Raw genomic sequence first — 12,611 nt, 5'->3', positions numbered from 1 at the left:
GCAGGACAGGCGTCCATTTTTGGCCCATTTGCCGGCCAAAGTGGCCGAGCGGTTCTAGGCGCTTCAGTCTGGAACCGCGCGACAGCTACCGTCGCAGGTTCGACGGTGTTATGTCGTTAGGTTAGTTAGGTTTAGGTAGTTCTAAGTTCTAGGGGACTGATGACCTCAGAAGTGCTCAGAGCCATTTGAACCATTTTTTGGCCCATTTGACGGCAGAGTTCGGTGCTGGTGCAGGGGAAAGTGTTTAGGATCGTGCCGTTCAGCGCACACTGTTGAAGTTAAGGCTTCACACCAAACTACTCTTAACGTGGTCTCATGTTGACCGAACGACATAGTCATTTGCGATTGCAGTGGCTACGCGGGTCACAGATATTGAACCGTAAGTCAACAGAAAGGTGTGTTCCGGTTGGATGAATCGAGTTTCTTGTCACACCAGGTTAACTGTTGTCTGCCTATACGTTTCATCCAGGCGAACGGTTTCCCGGACATGTACCACGCGACGGACGCAGATCCTTGGGGGACAATGTTAATCTGTGGGGTCGTTCACCTGGGCTCCCGGGGAACCTGTAGTGGTAATCCGAGCCGCTATGTCACTGTGACACAGGCGAGCGTTGTTGCCGACCACTGGCATCCCGTCATGCTCGATATCTTCCCCGACAGCGACGACGTGTTCCAGCAGAGTACCCGTCCGTGTCACAAGGCGAGAATCGTGCTACGGCGGTTTCAGGAGCACGATAGGGAACCCGCGAGGATGTCTCAGCCACCAAATTCACCTGACCTGAAGCCGAGAGGACATAACTGGGACGCTGTCGGGTTCCAACCTGTCCCTAGCATGCCACTCTCGCTGTTGTTTTGCGTACGAAAGATTTACCAACTCTCTATTAAGCAGGTGACCATATTGTTTTGGCTCATCAGTGTTTAGTTCCTCATATCAATTGTCAATACATGGCTTTATATGTATATACAGGGTGGTCCATTGATCGTGACTGGGCCAAAAATCTCACGAAATAAGCGTCAATCGAAAAAACTACAAGGGACGAAACTTGTCTAGCTTGAAGGGGGAAAACAGATGGCGCTATGATTGGCCCGCTAGATGGCGCTGCCATAGGTCAAATGGATATCAACTGCGTTTTCTAAATAGGAACCCCCACTTTTTATTACATATTCGTGTAGTACGTAAAGAAATATGAATGTTTTAGTTGGACCACTTTTTTCGCTTTGTGATAGATGGCGCTGTAATAGTTACAAACATATGGCTCACAATTTTAGACGAACAGTGTGTAACAGGTAGGTTTTTTAAATTAAAATACAGAATGTAGGTACAGTACCTTTGAACATTTTATTTAGGTCGTTCCAATGTGATACACGTACCTTTGTGAACTTCTCATTTCTGAGAACGCACGCTGATTAAGTGTAAATACCACATTAATGCAATAAATGCTCAAAATGATGTCCGTCAACCTCATTGCATTTGGCAATACGTGTAACGGCATTCCTCTCAACAGCGAGTAGTTCGCCTTACGTAATGTTCGCACATGCATTGAAAATGCGCTGACGCATGTTGCCAGGCGTTGTCTGTGGATCACGATAGCAAATATCCTTCAACTTTCCCCACAAAAAGAAATCCGGGGACTTCAGATCCGGGGAACGTGCGGGCCATGGTATGGTGCTTCGACGACCAATCCACCTGTCATGAAATATGCTATTCAATACCGTTTCAACCGCACGCGAGCTATGTGCCGGACATCCATCATGTTGGAAGTACATCGCCATTGTGTCATGCAGTGAAACATCTTGTAGTAACATCGGTAGGAAATCAGCATACATTGCACCATTTAGATTGCCATCGATAAAATGGGGGACAATTATCCTTCCTCCCATAATGCCGCACCATACATTAACCCGCCAATATCGCTGATGTTTCACTTGTCGCAGCCATCGTGGATTTTCCGTTGCCCAGTAGTGCATATTACGCCGGTTTACGTTACCGCTGTTGGTGAATGACGCTTCGTCGCTAAATAGAACGCGTGCAAAAAATCTGTCATCGTCCCGTAATTTCTCTTGTGCCCAGTGGCAAAATGTACACGACGTTCAAAGTCGTCGCCATGTAATTGCTGGTGCATAGAAATATGGTACGGGTGCAATCGATGTTGATGTGGCATTCTCAACACCGACGTTATTGAGATTCCCGATTCTCGCACAATTTGTCTGCTACTGATGTGCGGATTAGCCGCGACAGCAGCTAAAACACCTACTTGGGCATCATCATTTGTTGCAGGTCGTGGTTGTCGTTTCATATGTGGCTGAACACTTCTTGTTTCCTTAAATAACGGAACTATCCGGCGAACGGTCCGGACACTTGGATGATGTCGTCCGGGATACCGAGCAGCATACAAAGCATTTTGATCACAGTAGCCATACATCAACACGATATCGACCTATTCCGCAATTGGTAAACGGTCCATTTTAACACGAGTAATGTATCACGAAGCAAACACCATCCGCACTGGCGGAATGTTACGTGGTACCACGGACTTGTACGTTTGTGACTATTAAAGCGCCATCTGTCACAAAGCGTAAAAAGTGGTCCAACTAAAACATTAATATTTCTTTACGTTCTACACGAATACGTAATAAAAAATGGGGGTTCCTATTTTAAAAAACGCAGTTGATATGCGTTTGAACTATGGCAGCGCCATCTAACGGGCCAACCATAGCGGCATCTGGTTTTACCCTTCAAGCTAGACAAGTTTCGTTCTTTGTAGTTTTTTCGTTTGATGCTTATTTCGTGAGATATTGGGCCCGGTCACTATCAATGGACCACCCTGTATATATATAGTTAAGGCTCACCGGCCATTTGACCATCTTCTTCTGTGTGGATAAACAAACAGTGCCCGAACTCTTACGGGAATAGGCAAAAAGCCGCGAGTAATGAGTATAATGGGCAGCGGCGCTATGAATATAGTGCGGGACAATAAGTTGAGAATGTGGGTTCACGGGAGGCGTGCCAGAGATAAGTCCCTGCACTGGCACTAGCCTCTGTGTCCTCGGTGGCTCAGATGGATAGAGCGTCGGCCATGTAAGCAGGAGATCCTGGGTTCGAGTCCTGGTCAGGGCACACATTTTCAGCTGTCCCCGTTGACTTGTATCAACGCCTGTATGCAGCTAGGGGTATTCTTTTCATTGTAATATATGACTTAATTTCTCTTTGGTTTGCTTTTAAGATATTCCTAACGTTGCAAACGCTTAGGGAGGAGACTCCCATTCAGGAGATTAGCGGTTCTCCTTCAGTGAAGCCGGACTTTCAAGGATACTGATAAAACTTTACAATTAATTACACTAAACAAAATGAAGCACTTGAGGCTAAAAATTGATTCAGAAGCTTCAGTAATTATTCTAGTCGGAAAATTTGCATGCAAATCTTATGTGTGGTCTGAGGGTGGCCGATGACAAAAAATACGAGGAGGTATAAAAAAAATCGGATTTATTCTTTAAAAGCTATATATTTTCAAATTGTTTACAAAACAATGTTGTCTTCTTCAAAATAGTCTCCATTAAGACTAATACATCTGTCCCAACGGTGCTCCTCTGGTCGAAACATTTTTTGTAATCATAATTAGAAATGGTTGACAGCTCCTGCCTCGCCTTTTCTTGACTTCTTGAATGTTGTCAAATCGGTCTCCTTTAATACCTCTTTTCATGCGTGGAAATAGGAAAAAGTCGCACGGAGCCAGATCAGGCGAGTAAGATGCGTGGGGCAGCGGAACCACGCCATTTACAGCCAGAAACTGTCTAACAGGGATGGCTATGTGTGCAGGTCCGTTGTCGTGGTGGAAGAACCAGTCTCGTGTCTGCTACATATCGGGTCTTTTCTGACGAACACTGTTGCACAATCTTCTCAAAACTTCTCTGACGGTTGATCAGTGGCGTGTCGATGGTCTGTGAGCACTAGCTCTCGCATTTTTCCAATATTTTCGTCGACTAGGGCAGTTGATGGACGTCCAGAACTATGTTATTCATCAATCGACATGTCACCATTTTTAAGTCGAGCAAACCACTCATACACTTTTTTTCCCATAGCGTCATCTTGGTAAGCTGTCTTCAACATTAAAACAGTTTTCAAATAACTTCCGGGAATTCAGCCAGGTAACACTTTCAGCGACCGCCGATATTTCGGCGGGAGAACACCCCGCCATTTTCAAGGCAAACTGCAACGGACAGGCGACGTACATGCAAATTTAATACCTCGGTTCTCGGACCCAAGCAGGAAAGATAACACACACACACTGAACACTAGTGCCACCAAAGATGGCCAAAGTCAGAGCTATCGATAGTGAGACTATGAATTCGCAGGTGAGGTAGCATTGAGTCTGTCCCTCTGTTTCTTGACAAGGGAGAGAGCCGAATTCCAAACAGAGTTTAAACAGAAACCTCCATCCCTGTTAACAAGGTTGCTCGCTAATTTAATCTCAACTGCCTCCCGAATCACACTGTCCCAATAGCTGGACGTGCATGCCAATATCTCGGTGTTATTATATAACATGGAGTGACCAGTATCCAAGCAATGTTCGGCAATAGCAGATCTATTTGGCTGCTGTAATCGTGTGTGCCGTTTATGCTCAGTACATCTGTCCTCCACGGTCCTGATAGTTTGACCAATATATGCCATGCCGCAGCTACAAGGGACGCGATATACACCCGCCTTACGCAGTCCAAGATCATCCTTAACGGAACTCAAAAGTGCTCTAATTTTAGATGGAGGTCGGAAAACACATTTCACATCGTATTTCCGTAAAATACGACCGATCTTATTGGACGTGTTTCCTACGTAAGGCAAGAAGGCAGTAGACTTAGGTGTTGACTCAGAATTATCATCAATCACCTGATGTACAGTTGGTCGATAGCGCAACGCACGTTCAATCTGTCTATCACTGTAACCATTTTGACGAAATGTAACTTCAAGATGGGACAGCTCAGCTGGCAAAGTCTCAGCGTCAGAAACGACATGTGCCCTGTGTACCAAGGTACGAAGTACCCCTTCACGCTGAGCCGAATGGTGACAACTATTAGCTTGTAAGTACAAGTCGGTGTGAGTACGTTTCCTGTAGACTGCATGTCCCAATGATCCATCATCCTTCCTCCTAACCAACACGTCGAGAAAGGGAAGGCAACCATCCTTTTCCACCTCCATCGTAAAACGAATGTTCGGGTGGATCGAGTTCAGATGTTCTAGAAAGACATTCAAATTCTCCCTACCGTGAGCAGCATTTTTACTGAGTAGAAAATAAAATTTGACAGCTGTACGTTCTTCACTTAAACCTGGCCATCATAAAAATCTAAAAAAGAACATAACAGCACTAGCAGAATCAATCACTGCAGATGAACAGAACAAGCCTGGTTGACAAGACGGCACTGAACTGGCAGAGAGTAGAGAGCCTATAGGCTCTCTAGCAGTGAGTTGCTCTATAGACGCCTAGCGGCAAAAATGCGTACTACACAAGCAAGCTCCGTCCACGGCAATGTTATTTCGGTTTTTTTTTTTTTTCTGCCTCCACGCTATAGTAAGGATACTTAGCTGCTCTGATTTTTCAGAGTGTATTAAAAAGTTATTATTACCGAGATGACGATTTCTGTTAAAACCAAGACTGTGTAGGAATTTGAACGGTTTCGTGCGCAGGAATACACACTTGCAGTGCGATGTTGGCCAGCATCTCAACAACTTGACGACACTGACTGGTTCTTCCGAAACTGCTGCCAAAGACACCGACAGGTTGGCAGTACAGTATAGTGCCACGTTTGTCTGCCGACTGTTTCCTGTGCGAGCCGAGATTTTAAATAGCACTCGAAGCGTGTTGTGGCGCTTACTTGCTCACGTTTTGGACCGCTGTGAAGAAGTCAGCACTTGTTTCCCTGATAGATATTGTCAGCCTCCGGACCACAAGAATCAACAGTGTAGGCGCCATGTTGCAGCAGTCAAAAGTTTAGAGAAGGCTACCGGTTTCCAACGAGCAAATGGATGAAACATCTTGTTCCTCGTTGGCAATGACAACTTGATCAATAAATATTGCCATGATAGTTTGAAAGTATAACCAGAAACGAACATGGGAGTCATCCATGCTACCATTCTGATAACGCTAGAAGTTTTATTGCCATAATAACATCATTTGCCAGTGCAGTGCTATCATATCGTTAGATTAAGTGAGGTTCTTCTATCTGTATATGAGTGCCGTAATAAGCATATATGTTCCTTTGTGTCTGCCTACGACTCTGATTTACATCTCTGTGTAGTCTCCCGTCTTTGTGTGCTTGATTAAGCGAGAGGCCAAGGTTAATTACGCCCGTAAGGAAGCGAGGAAGCTGTTGTCTGGGTCTGTACAGCAGGTTCTAACGTAGGTGGTAACTTAAGAACAAATCAACGCCAAATCTGCATCTAAATCTGTACTCTGCAAGCCACCGTACGGTGTGCGGCGACTCTCGCACTGTTTCTTGGATTGGCTGTTCGTCGTAAGGTTCCCTATGCGTGGTACAATTCAGAGCCAATAGAACGTCTCTACCATATGTGTAAGGTTCTAGAAGAATTCACGTATTAGTATCATCATTTTGCACAGAAATAAAAGGCAGACTCTCACCGTAGGCTAGGGGACAGTTCAGTGCTGCTTGAGACCCGGTTGTTAACAACTTTGATGCTTTGTTTCAGACGCTGGGGGAAGCCGAACCCACCGCCACTGGCGCAGTTCACGCATCCGTAAGTACAGCAGCTGTTCTGCATGTCCACAGGGTCGTTTTGTTCTTCACCGTGTACAAGCTCTAGGGTTTGATGGATGAGAGGATACAGTACAAAAAATGTCTAATGAACTTCGGAAATGAATGGTTTCCATGCTAAGACACCATTTATTCAGTCATACATTCTTACAGAGACTGCGGTCTAATATGCGCTGTACCGTGCAGCCAGAGCATGAATACGCTGCTGCAGTGTCTCCACATCTGGAATGGGCTCTGCATGCACGATTCTCTTGAGAAGGCGCCATAACCAGAAATCGCACGGGTTGAGATGCGGTGAACGAGCAGGCCATGCAACTGGACCCACTCGTCCGATCCATCGACTAGGCAAGACATGACTGAGATGCGGCCGGACGTTAACGGCGAAGTGGGGTGGAGAACTATCATGTATCAGCCACATAACCCGTCGAATCATCAGTGGCACTTCTTCCAGCACGAGAGGCAAAGTCACCCGCAAGAAACTCCGATAGTTCCGGCCTGTTAGGCGACGTAGAAGGAAGACTGGTCCCAAAATACGGTCGCCAATTTCCCGGACCACACATTCCGGCTGCACCGATGCTGATGATTCGCTGATACCATACCATGGGGGACCTACATACAAAAGATGACTATTATGAAATTTGGAGATACCACTCTTCGTGAAGGTGGTCTCATCTGTGAAAAGGATGGATGACACAAATCCCAGAATCGTGGTTGCCTGGTGAAGAAACCAGTGACAAAACTGCTCCCGATGTGGAGAGTTTGTCGCTAGTAAGCCTCACATACGCTATAAGTGATAAGGGTAGAAACAATTGTCATGGAGAATGTTCCACACGGTATTCTGGCTTACCCTGTACTGACGGGCCAACTGCCTGGTACTGACACAGCGGTCGCCTTCCTCAGTGTTAATCACATTTTCCTCCAAGTCTGGTGCCCGAACATTGCGGGTACGTCCTTCATGATTTCCTGCTTCCTGAAACGACTTTATCTCAGACAAACGGCGAAACACTGTTGCAAACAATGACTGCTGTGGTTGTTGTAGGCCGAGCGGTTCTAGGCGCTACAGTGTGGAACCGCGCGACCGCTACGGTCGCAGGTTCGTATCCTGCCTCGGGTATGGATGTATGTGATGTCCTTAGGTTAGTTAGGTTTAAGTAGTTCTAAGTTCTAGGGGACTGATGACCTCAGAAGTTAAGTCCCATAGTGCTCAGAGCCATTTGAATCTTTTCGAATGCGGAATCTTTGTGTACAATCCTGTATCACATCCACTACAAGGCGAGTCAGCAAGAGAATGAATCGGACGCAACATTAACAATCACTATGGCAGGAGAGGGCGCTACAGAAAGGCGTATGAGGAACTGTGCCACTGTCTAGGAGGAAACCATGCATTGTGTGACTGCATGGTACAGAGCGTATTAGACAGCAGTCTCTGTAACAAAGTATTGAATAAATGGTGTGTATCAAGGAAAGTACGCATTAGATATTTTTTGTTCCGTATCCTCTCATCGATCAATCCGTAGAGTTTGTACACGGTGGAAAAAAATCAGCCTGCAGTCCGGTTGACTTACGCCCAGTGAGTTACACCGCCTGAAGGCACGTACATATTTTCTAACTGTAACATTCGTCTTACTGTGTTAAACCTTCAACATGAAAATAAGCTTCTTGATGGGTAGATTATGACAGATTTTAAATTTTGAAATTCCGTCAGTACTAATGTGAAATATTCAAAATAAAATATTTATTGCCGATTGAAGCCATTACGTAGACCGTGAACAATGAACCATCAACCAGCTTGAACAGTTATTAACCTTTCTGCCGCATGGTGTAATATCAGGGCGCATGTCACAAACCCTTCCGTATACGACACTTAGCTAAAAAGCCGTTTTTCCTCGTATCAATCAGGTTCATTTGGATTACATACGTAAATACACGTTCAAAATGTGTATATGTACAAAACGTTCAAAATAATCTTTAATTAGGAACAAAATGTTTATTTGTGATTACGTAGGCTTTTCCGGCGTAATAAGTCATGAAAGTCTCTTCGCGTTTGCTGCCTGATCCTAAAGTCAACTCGGTTCGATATTTCGGCGATCAAACTGGTCGCCATCTTCAGGAGAATGCTGCTTCTGGTGATGAGTCCCGCTGAGAACTGACGCCAGGCTGCATGAATAATACTTTGCGTTCCTTAAAGTGTGTATACATTTTCCTGGCGGACTCTGTATTTTGGTGAATAATTCTTCAATGTGTATACATTCGAATTCCTTGATACAAAAAATTTCTAGTTTTTGGACCGTCGTTCGCCTTTAAGGTAACCAGTTACCTTTTCAAGTCGCTGTCTTTCGAACTACTGCTTGACAGGGCAACTGAAGGTCGCAGCCCTGCAACACTAGCGGTGGTTGCTGTGCAAACGAAAACAAATAAGATGTGTCGTATGCGACACCGCATTGTGGTACGAAGATACCTTGGTGAAATAGACGAAACGCATATGCTCAGTCGCTAGAATCTGCACTTCTCTACCCCGCCTGGAATTCGGTGCGTGGATCTACTCCTGCAAACTGAAGGGTAGGTCGAATGAAGAAACCGAGTAGGAGCAGGAGGGGACAAGCACTTCGGTACTGCGATTAAAATATTACATGTTAACTATAGGCAAAAACAAGTTAATAAGTGGTTACATGGCTTTGCGTACATTCCGTCGTTGGTAGTACCAGGTCTCAATAGCTAGTCAACACACACTGTAGTTTAAGCGATGTTCGAGGCCGTCTGCTCTCGATGAAAAGGGCAGAATCTGGAGCGGAGCTCGTAGATCTGCACAGCACCGACAAGAGGACGCTGTCGTCGGTGTCTGTCGTAGTGCCAACCTAATAACTTTAATACGCCGTGGCATCGTTGTATAAAATAACTTTTTTTTAATAATATGAATATTTTTATACGTGTTTGGAGAAAGAGAGAGAGAGAGAGAGAGATTGATTTTTGATTGAGATTTTTACTTTAGAGAGAGATTGATTTTTAATTGAGATTTTTACTTTAGAGAGAGATTGATATTTGATTGAGATTTTTACTTTAAGTCGTAACTGGTACATGAATTTTGGTTGCTGCCTCCTTGAATGATCAACTTCTGCACCAGTTGGTGGCGTATTACAATTTGGAGGAGGTTATTGTTCTTTAAGGTTTAAAATACGACTCGTTAGTTACTTGACCGTATTGCGAATAGCTTTGAGCCCAAGCTTTCGTTGATTTTCATATCGAAGGGACCACTGTTGTAAGTAAATAAGATCAAACGACAATCTGCTATTCGTGAGAAATGGAGATTGCTTGGCACACAAACTACCTTCAAACTACACGTCCTTCTACATCAAAATTGGTCAGTAAAGTTCAGCACCACACTATTGTACAAGAACATAATGCACTTACTGTAATTAAGAAATTATGAGAGGTTGTTACCTATTGAATGAAAACTATAGAGAATGCATTTCTTTTCGTGTATTTTAGTGAACTTTGTACACTTACAATTCTGTCGATTGATAGACGGCGACGTCAATGAAGTTCAGCTCCTTTTCCAAAAACAAGATATGTCTATTCTTGAATTTTCAGAAAATTTGTATGTTTATATGTTTGGCAACTCTTACACATACTTTACTCGGTTTTGTCACTAAAAATATCAATTTTCGTTAAATGTAACAATACGTTCTGAGCGACGGCCTAGCAACACATCCTCTTTCCACAAGATACAGATTAACAGTTCTCTCTCTTTTTTTTAATAAATCAGTTATCAGTTTTTTTTCTATTTTTTTTTTTAGTACGTACTCAAAAGATTCACAACTACTATCGTTGCGGGGATTGCGCGCCAAAGAGTTTGTTGCTGTCCAGCTACGCTTCACTTCACTTCAAGTGCTTTTTGAATCAATTTACATTTACGGTATTTACACACATTACTGAGTTAGTTAAAAGGAAGGAGCAGTGAGGCTCACATAACATTACAGTTGCTATCGATACCACATGCACAACATCTACTTCCTCGTCTGAAAGATACTAATCGTGCCTCCAGTGAGGACACTGCAGACGAATGCTGGGCTGACTCCCCCTGCCACACCCGCAGCCAGCGGCGCGGCGCGTGGGCGTGTCCCGGCGCCGGCACGCCTGATGACGTCATCGCGGGCGGCGCCTGTGGCTGGCGTTGCGGGCCTACCTTTTCTGCGCCGCTGCTCCGCCGTTCCTCGTCGCTGCCTACTGCCCCGCCCACAGGGCTCTTCCTCTTCCCGAGTGCGCAACAGCGCTACGTGCTGCACCTCTCAGCTGTCCGGAGAGCAGGACCACAAAACGATAAGGCTTCCAGTCAAATTCCGTGCCTGCGCGGTATCGTCTCAGTTGTGCGACTGTATTTGTGATTTCGCCTTAGAAAGGATACAGTTTCTAGTAACTGACGGAAACTAGTGGAGTAAAACAGAAGCGATGTCTGACGTTCCACAAAGGAGTCTTGTAGTCCGTCTCCTGTTCCTGATCTATGTAAAAGATTTAGGAGGTAACTTGAGCAGCTATCTTAGATTGTTTGCAGATGATGCTGTCATTTACCGTCTAGTAAAGTCATCAGAGGATAAAAACTTATTGCAAAGCGCTTTAGGCAAGATATTTGTGTGATGCGAAAAGGGGCAACTGATTATAAATAATAAAACTTTTGAGCTCGTTCACATGGGTACCGAAACGAATCAGTTTAATTTCGATTACAACGTAAATGACAGAAATATAAGGACTCTCAATTCTGCTAAATACAAAGGTATTACAGTTACGAACAACTTAAACAGGACCAAAAAATGGCTCTGAGCACTGTGGGACTTAACTTCTGAGGTCATCAGTCCCCTAGAACTTAGAACTACTGAAACCTAACTAACCTAAGGACATCACACACATCCATGTCCGAGGCAGGATTCGAACCTGCGACCGTAGCAGTCGCAAGGTTCCAGACTGTAGCACCTAGAACCATTCGGCTTAAACTGGACCACTCACATAGAAAATGTAGAGGGTGAAACGAAGCAGATACTGCGTTTTATTGACAGAACACTTAGATTGTGCAACAGACCTGCTAAAGAGACTGCCTGTACTACGCATGACCGTCGTCTTCTGCACTATTCTTGTGCGGTACGTGCGATGCTCAAATAATGGTCCAACGAGGACGCTGTTAGTGGGCGGACTACACTTCCTGACGGTTCTTCCAGTAAATCTCAGCGTAACATCTACCTTTCTTACAGGAAGTATTTTTGTGTTGTAGTTACGCTTCAGATTGTTTCGTAGGCGTACGCTCAGATATTTAATGAACGTGATTGCTGCCAGTGATTATTTTGTGCCGGCCGTTGTGGTCGAGGAGTTCTAGGCGCTACAGTCTGGAACCTTGCGACTGCTACGGGCGCAGGTTCGAATCCTGCCTCGGGCATGGATGTGTGTGATGTCCGGTTAGTTAGGTTTAAGTAGTTCTAAGTTCTAAGGGACTGATGACCTCAGATGTTAAGTCCCATAGTGCTGACAGCCATTTGAACCATTTTTGATTATTTTGTAATTGTGTTAGTATACAGCCATCGGTCTTTCCAACTATTTGCGCAATCCGCCACATTTGTTGATGTTGAGGATCAACTGCCAATAATACCTCTGCACATCTTACTGCATTTCGCAACCATTTTGTAGCGTTCCGATATCCCTACATACATCAACATCTCCACACATCATGAAGCTTCGGAAGTGCATGCATTACGTCATTTACATATATTCTACACAAAAGTAAAAGATCACATTTGCGAAATGCCGTAACTGTGGCCTGTTGCGAGCTTAAGTTTGAAATTTGGCTCAAAGTTACCTGCAACCTT

General features: G+C 44.6%; 1 long non-coding RNA gene across 1 annotated transcript in view; it reads left to right on the top strand.

The window, feature by feature from the left end:
* LOC124799308 overlaps window positions 1–6,774 on the top strand; it is a 232,034-nt gene extending 225,260 nt beyond the window's left edge. The window contains exon 3 of the long non-coding RNA XR_007017012.1: window positions 6,698–6,774. This is a non-coding gene — a long non-coding RNA (uncharacterized LOC124799308). The remainder of the gene's footprint in view (window positions 1–6,697) is intronic.
* The last annotated feature ends 5,837 nt before the right edge of the window (window positions 6,775–12,611 follow it).

The sequence above is a fragment of the Schistocerca piceifrons genome, chromosome 5 (genome assembly GCF_021461385.2).
Source record: "Schistocerca piceifrons isolate TAMUIC-IGC-003096 chromosome 5, iqSchPice1.1, whole genome shotgun sequence".
Taxonomy (NCBI): Eukaryota; Metazoa; Arthropoda; class Insecta; order Orthoptera; family Acrididae; genus Schistocerca; species Schistocerca piceifrons.
Note: the sequence above shows the minus strand (reverse complement) of the source record. Positions and strands in the feature narration are given on the sequence as shown.